At 43.4% G+C, this 6,000-nt stretch overlaps 1 protein-coding gene across 1 annotated transcript in view; it reads left to right on the top strand.

The window, feature by feature from the left end:
- The first annotated feature begins 3,228 nt into the window (after positions 1 to 3,228).
- The window catches only part of CDH3 (cadherin 3), a 67,557-nt gene continuing 64,785 nt past the window's right edge, over positions 3,229 to 6,000 (top strand). Inside the window, exon 1 of the mRNA XM_047712224.1 lies at positions 3,229 to 3,311. The gene's annotated coding sequence lies outside the window, so the exon portion shown is untranslated. The remainder of the gene's footprint in view (positions 3,312 to 6,000) is intronic.

Genomic DNA, 6,000 nt, shown 5'->3' with positions numbered 1-6,000 from the left:
AGGCAGAGAGAGAGGAGGAAGCAGGATCCCCACTGAGCAGAGAGCCCAATGTGGGGCTCGATCCCAGGACCCTGGGATCATGACCTGAGCCGAAGGCTTAACCCACTGAGCCACCCAGGCGCCCCTATACTCTCTCTTATTAAGAGAGAGTATGTGCATGAGAACAAGTGACAGGAGGGCAGGAGGGGAGGGAGAGGAAGAGAGGGAACCCCAAGCAGATTCCGTGCTGAGTGCAGAGCCCAACACGGGGCTCTATCTCATGACCGCAAGATAATGACCCAATCGGAAACCAAGAGTCTGACGCGTAATTGACTGAGGCACCCAGGCACACCTATAGTATTCCTTCTCTCTAAAGAAACTCTTTTAACATTTCTTGCAAAGCAGGCTCTACTGGCAGCAAATTCTCAATTTTTGTTTGTCAAAGAAAAACCTTATTTTTCCTTTACTTTTGAAAAGATAATTTCAGAGTGTACAGAATTCTACACTGGTGGAGTTTTTCCTGCAACTCTGTAAATATTTCACTACTCTCTTCTTGGTTGAATGGTTCTGAGGAAATGTTGAATTTAGTTCTTAAGTTTGATCCTGTATAAGTAAGGTATTTTTCCCCCCTCTGGCTACTTTTAGAATTTGTCTGCTTATTTTTTAGTTTTTATTCTTTATCTTTGGCTTTCTATAGTTTGAAAATGATATTTCCTTTTTTTTTTAAAGATTTTATTTATTTATTTATTTGACAGACAGAGATCACAAGCAGGCAGAGAGGCAGGCAGAGAGAGAGAGGGGAGAAGCAGGCTCCCTGCTGAGCAGAGAGCCCGACCTGGGGCTCGATCCCAGGACCCTGGGATCATGACCCGAGCGGAAGGCAGAGGCTTTAACCCACTGAGCCACCCAGGCGCCCCTGAAAATGATATTTCTTGATGTAACTTTTTGGGGGCATTTATTCTTTGTGGTCTCCTATTAAGAATATACTCAGTAATGCATTACATAGTAGATCATTTGCAAAGATGTTCACAATTATCCTTCCCATCATTGCACAAATGCCTTTTGCAATATGACATTGTTGCTTTTCCCATCAAGCTGTGGAGTCTGTCCACTCCTTTTGAATCTGGGATGGCCTTGTGATATGCTTTGAGTAATAGAATATAGGAGAAGTGAAGCAGGAGTTCCAAGTCCAGAACTCAAGGAGCCATGTAGCTTTTGCTCTTGGCCTTTCCCATCTAAGCAAGCTCTTACAGGGTGCCTGGGTGGCACAGTTGGTTAACCAACCAGCTCTTGGTTTCAGCTGAGGTCATGATATCAGGTGTGTGATATTGAGCCCTGCATCTGGCTTCATGCTCATTGGGGAGTCTGCTTAAGATTCTTTCTCCTTCTCCCTCTGCTTCTCTGGAGGCTCGTGTACGTGCACTCTCTCTCAAAAAAATTAATTAATTAAGGAAAAAGAAGTCCTGGGGCATCTGGGTGGCTCAGTAGTTAGGGGTCTGCCTTCATCTCAGGTCATGATCCCAAGGTCCTGGGATCAAGCCTTGTGTGGGGCTCCCTGCTTGGCAGTAAGTCTGCTTTTCCCTTTCCCATCCCCCCTGCTTGCGTTCCCTCTCTTGCTGTTTCTCTGTCAAATAAATTAATTAATTAAATCTTAAAGAAAAAAAAAAAGAAGTTCTTCCATTGCTATGTAAAGAATCCCAGGCCAGCCTTCCTGAAAATTAGAGATCTTTGGGAGAGAGGGTCCCAGCCAATAGCTAGCACCAACCACCAGACATGTGGATGAGGCCATCTTAGGTTCTACAGTCCCTTTCCAGTTGCTAGGTAACTGTGGCTGCCTGACAGATGCCAGGTGATAGTGACAGAAGAATCACCCAGCTGATGGCAGCCTAAGTTGCTGTCCCACAGAAGCATAAGTTAACAAAATGATTATTGTTTTAAGATCTGAATTTTGGGGGGCGCCTGGGTGGCTCAGTGGGTTAAAGCCTCTGCCTCCGGCTCAGGTCATGATTCCCAGGGTTCTGGGATCGAGCCCCGCATCGGGCTCTCTGCTCCGCAAGGAGCCTGCTTCCCCCTCCTCTATGCCTGCCTCTCTGCCTACTTGTGATCTCTGTCTGTCAAATAAATAAATAAAATCTTAAAAAAAAAAAAAAGAACTGAATTTTGGGAGTGCCTGGGTGGCTCAGTTGGTTAAGCATCTGACTCTTGAATCTGGATCAGGTCATGATCTGAAGGTCATGGGATCAAGCCCCGTATGGGGTTCCATGCTCAGTGGGGAGTCTTTTTGAGATTCTCTCTCTCTCCCTGTCCATCTTTCCCTATCCTCCCAACACATTCTCTTCAAATAAATAAATCAATAAATCTTTTTAAAAATCCCTTAATTTGGGGGTGGTTTGTTATAATAACTAACTGGTACATAGCATATACATACAAATGTACTATACACTTCTCTTTATTTTTTTTAAAGAGTTTATTTATTTATTTCACAGATATGACAAGTAGGCAGAGAGGCAGGCAGAGAGAGAGGAAGGGAAGCAGGCTCCCCGCTGAGCAGAGAGCCTGATGAGGGGCTCGATCCCAGGACCCTGGGATCATGACCTGAGCTGAAGGCAGTGGCTTTAACCCACTGAGCCACCCAGGTGCCCCTACACTTCTCTTTTTTATGAGAATCTGGTGAAATAAAATTGATCTGAATGCTTGTGTTTAAATCTCTTGCTATTTGATACAATAGGCAGGCATTGATGAAAATGACCTAAAACTTGGAACATGCCATTCCTGTCACTTCGAAGATTAGTGACTACACAAGCAAAATTCAAAACACCCTGAAGGGGTGCCTGGGTGGCTCAGTGGGTTAAAGCTTCTGCCTTTGGCTCAGGTCATGATCGCAGGGTCCTGGGATCGAGCCCAGCATCGGGCTCTCTGCTCAGCGGGGAGCCTGCTTCTTCCTCTCTCTCTCTGCCTGCCTCTCTGCCTACTTGTGATCTCTGTCTGTCAAATAAATAAGTCTTTAAAAAAAAAAAAACCACCCTGAAATTATTCAGTTCATATATGAAAGAAATTTAGTAAAGTTGTCCCAAATTGGACAATCCAAAAATTTACTCATTTTTAATATGAAAAGTATTAAAAATTTTTGATATATGAAATAACAAAAATTGACTTATTAAAAATGAGCAGGAAACCTTCTTAAACTGTTAGTGATAATTAACAATTTTTGATCAACCATTCTAGAAAAAGACTAAATTATCTTTCTATTCTCTCAGTAGAGAATATTACAAAATGGCCATCATATGAAGAGGTGAATGAAGAGTTTGCAACCAAAAACTGCATGAGAAAAGGTGAGAAGAAGTTGTCAACCCATTAATTAGTAAAAATCACATTTTGGGATGCCTGGGTGGCTCAGCAGGTTAAGCCTCTGCCTTCGGCTCAGGTCATGATCTCAGGGTCCTGGGATCGAGCCCCACATCAGGCTCTCTGCTCAGCAGGGAGCCTGCTTCCCTTCCTCTCTCTGCCTGCCTCTCTGCCTACCTGTGATCTCTGTCTGTCAAATAAATAAATAAAATCTTAAAAAAAAAAAAAAAAGACAGAGAGAAATGGAGGAAAGAGCAACTTGGAATGGGCTGATCCCACCAAGTGACTTGGTCATTCATTCAACAGTGCCAGGTCTGTTCCAGAGTCTGGGGAAAAAAACACTCAAAAATCTCAGCCTTCCCTGGGCTGACTTGGCAAGAGTGCAGATGGCAGAGTGGGAGGAGGGGAAAACAATGAACATAATAAAAGGTAAATGATATTACATTAGCAAGTGAGAAACTAAAGCAGGGTGAGGGAGTTGGAAAGTAGCGAATGATGTGATGAGGGCACCACGTTCAATAGGGAAGTCAGAGAAGTCCTCAGTGGAAGGAAGTCAAAACTTGAAGGACGTCCTCAAGTGTCAAGAGTGTGACGGACAAGTGGGGACAGCATGGGCAAAGGCCCTGCGGCAGGGGTATACTCCAGCTTGCTTGAGAACAGTTCTGAGGCCCATGTATGAAAAGGAGTGAATGAGAAGGAAGTAGAAGAACCCTGACAGGTAACAGAGATGAAATCTCATAAGACCTTGTAACCATTGCAAGGATTTGGGCTTTTGCACCAAGGAGGATAGAAGCCATAGGAGGGACTTGAGCAGAGCAGTGACGTGATCTGGCCATTGTGGGGAGAACAGACCAGGGACCAGAAACAGGAAGACCATTGGAGACCATTGTCATAATCCAGGGTGAAAGGGGCTTGACTTCTGGTTGTATCTTGAAGATAGAACCAACAGGATTTGCTTGGATTAGGATGTGAAGGAAAGAAAAGAGGGGAGTGGGAACCACCTCAAGGTTTGTGGCCTGAACAATAGTACTGAATTGCCATTGCTGAGATGGGGAAGACCACAGTGGGAACAGAAACAAGGCTAAATCTGGAATAGCTGGGGTTAGCTAGAAAGGTAACTAGGACGCTGGTGTGCCAGGGGCTGACGCAGTCAGGGTATAATCAGTGGAGAATGGGTGACTCCTTGCCCGGAGAAACCATTTCTACCTCAGTCTCCCACTTGTAGTTTGTGAATGAACCCACTGCCAAAACATTTTTCAGCTGTTTGTTAAAGGAAATGCTTTTGAACACTTTTGAATGTAAAAGATTGAATTGGACATGGACAGAGATTGTCTTAGAAGAAGCAATGCTTATATACCATATAAAAAATCAAACACAGGTCTGTATTAGGACCTGGTATATAAATACTCATAGCAGCATTATTTTTAATAGCCAAAAACAACCCAAATGTCGATCAATGCATGAATGGGAGAATAAATGTGGTATATCCATACAATGGAATATGACTTGAAAATAAAAAGAAATAAGAAAGTACTGGTATATGCTACAATATGGGTAATTATGCCTTCAGATGGTATTTAAAGTGAAAGAAGACGGCCTGTAAAGGCCACATGTTGTATGATTCCATTTAGATGAAATATCCAGAAAAGGTGAAGGTGATGAAAATATTCCAAAATCGATTATGGTGATGGTTGTTCAAGTCTGTGAATACACAGAAAATTCTGACTTTAAATTGAGCACTTATATGGTAGATTAATTACATCACAGATAAAGCTGCTATTTCTTAGAAGCTTAAAAAGAAAAGCACATACCATTTTCCCTAAGGGAGCTGTTACAGCAGAACACCTCATGTGAGCATGTGTCACGGCCTGACACCGAGACCAATCAGACCACAAGTAACTCCAGCCAATCACACTTGGCAATGCTTGGTCACGCTCTGGTCACACGGAGCTGTTGGTACTTAATACTGATCATGGGAGTTTGGGCTGACGGAGCTGATTATGCATAGCATGTACAACAGTGGCTAAGGGCATAGGCTCTGCAATGAGACGAACCTGATTTTGAACCTCGGCTCTGTCTTAAAGACCACCAGCAATTCAGCCTCTCTCAACCTTCATTTCCTCTTCTGCAAACTAGAGATGATAATACCTCCCCATAGCGTGGGTAAGGGGATTAAATGAAATACTATTGTAGAACGATTAACACGGTGCCTACAGCTGGCTAAAGGTTCAGTAAATGGTAGCTAATGCATATATAAATCACAGAGCACAGTGCCTGGCTTATAGGAAGTGCTCAGAACGTGAAATGAGAAAAGTTATACTTTTCACCAGAAAAATGTTTATGAGACAGAATAAACTTTACAGATAAGGACAGAGAATTTGAAATCTGCTGCTTAGTGACTAAAGTAGGTGACTTTGGAAGGCTGTTTCTTGCTCTGCCCCTGACTTTCATCTGGCTCCTCTGGAAAATACGTAGCCTAAAGCCCTGGGGTCTGCCCTGGAGCCTCTCAGCCACCCCCACCACATCACTAATGAGCAAATCCAAGCTTCCGGAAACTTCTAAGAGAACATTTCAACTAAGAAACTGGAATTTTTGATGAGGACACAGAACAGGAAACAACATTGACCCTCCAAAGCATGATCGGAGACAAGGAGATAGAAAAGGAACTCAGACTAG

This window comes from Lutra lutra, chromosome 17, assembly GCF_902655055.1.
Source record: "Lutra lutra chromosome 17, mLutLut1.2, whole genome shotgun sequence".
Lineage (NCBI taxonomy): Eukaryota > Metazoa > Chordata > Mammalia > Carnivora > Mustelidae > Lutra > Lutra lutra.
This window is presented reverse-complemented; position numbering and strand designations above follow the sequence as displayed.